We start from the raw sequence: 655 nt of genomic DNA on the forward strand, positions 1-655 counted from the left end.
CACCGGCGCACCCCCGCCAATGGTAATCGCCAGTTTCTTCGACCTTCGCCGTTTCGACTGTCGGGGTCTCTTTTTATAGACGCTGTTGGTAGTATTCCTCTTTTTACTTCCGCACAAATGTCACCAGGAATTGATGCTCTACAGCAGGAAGACCTTATTACCGTGACCAGCTGGTCTTCTTGGAGTCTCGCTACAGACTCTCAATCGGTTGGGAGGTTTGAATCGGGAACGGCAAAATCCCTGTTCCCGAGCGGACGGCGTCTAAGAAAATGTTGCAGTCACATATACAGCAATTGGAAACCAGTCTGAGAGAAAAATTGTAGTCGTGAATCGATCAGCACTGCTAGTGTGACTGAAAATTTTGCCATAGAGCCATTTTTTTGCAGACTGCACGACGATAACTAAGCAGTCAGGTGTCCCGCGTGGATAGGATACTAACGGTCGCTGATTGAAGTGCACATTGGGGGTTTTATCGTCGATTGTATTTCGGACTGATACGGACTGTTCACGGACTACTTCACGGCTTGTCGGAGACTGCATATAATTTCAAACCTAAGTTCCCGATCATCACTTGCTACCTGGATGTCCGCAGGATGACTGCATTCATTCCACGACATCGGTTGCTATGGTTTCGCATTCAAATATGGCTGCAAAG

Source organism: Penaeus monodon, chromosome 29 (assembly GCF_015228065.2).
Source record: "Penaeus monodon isolate SGIC_2016 chromosome 29, NSTDA_Pmon_1, whole genome shotgun sequence".
Lineage (NCBI taxonomy): Eukaryota > Metazoa > Arthropoda > Malacostraca > Decapoda > Penaeidae > Penaeus > Penaeus monodon.